Source organism: Colobus angolensis, unplaced genomic scaffold, assembly GCF_000951035.1.
Source record: "Colobus angolensis palliatus isolate OR3802 unplaced genomic scaffold, Cang.pa_1.0 Scaffold215, whole genome shotgun sequence".
NCBI lineage: Eukaryota > Metazoa > Chordata > Mammalia > Primates > Cercopithecidae > Colobus > Colobus angolensis.
In genome coordinates, this window is record NW_012115322.1 from 4,167,158 (window position 1) to 4,167,772 (window position 615).

The window sequence follows — 615 nt, forward strand, 5'->3', positions numbered from 1 at the left end:
GTCCAAGCCGCACGAAGTAACTTCTGCTCTTGGCACAGAGGGCTATCTGGCTGCGCTCTGAGTTCCCTCGCCCCACAGATGTGGCCACAGCCTCCTCTCCACCTAGAGTGAGGCGCATCTAGAGGGTCTGCAGACATGGGAGGGAGGTCAGCCCAGAGGGGAGGGATCTAGCCGGGACTCCACATCCAGGGCAGCCAGGCGTGAGAGGAAGCGGGAGACACACCAGGCCTCCAGGGGACACCGAGGCCACCAGTACTCCCCCAACCCTCCGCCTTCCGCGCGTGGAGCAAGGTGAAACACCGCGGGGAGCCGCGTCTACACTGCCGCTGGAGCGCCGAGACGCGGCTGGAAATTTTCCTGTACCTTTTTTTCTTTCTTTTTTGTTAAGATCGTGAGAAGAAGAGGCAAGGCGTTCGGTAAATCAAATTGATTGATGCCCAGAAGCATTTGCGGGTTGCAGAGCTCACACTTTAAAGGGGGCCTGGGCACCCGGTCTGAGGGTCACCCGCACACACTCCCACGAGGCGAGGCGAGCGTGGGGAACAATGGGCCCACCCGGGCCCCCACCCGGCGAACAATGGCGGCGCCGAGCCCGTCCTCACCCCCCACCCCCAC

General features: G+C 62.3%; 1 protein-coding gene across 1 annotated transcript in view; it reads right to left on the reverse strand.

Annotated features, from left to right (window-relative positions):
• Positions 1-615, reverse strand: part of KIF5C (kinesin family member 5C) — a 156,005-nt gene that overhangs the window by 154,642 nt on the left and 748 nt on the right. The gene's annotated exons all lie outside the window — the stretch shown is intronic.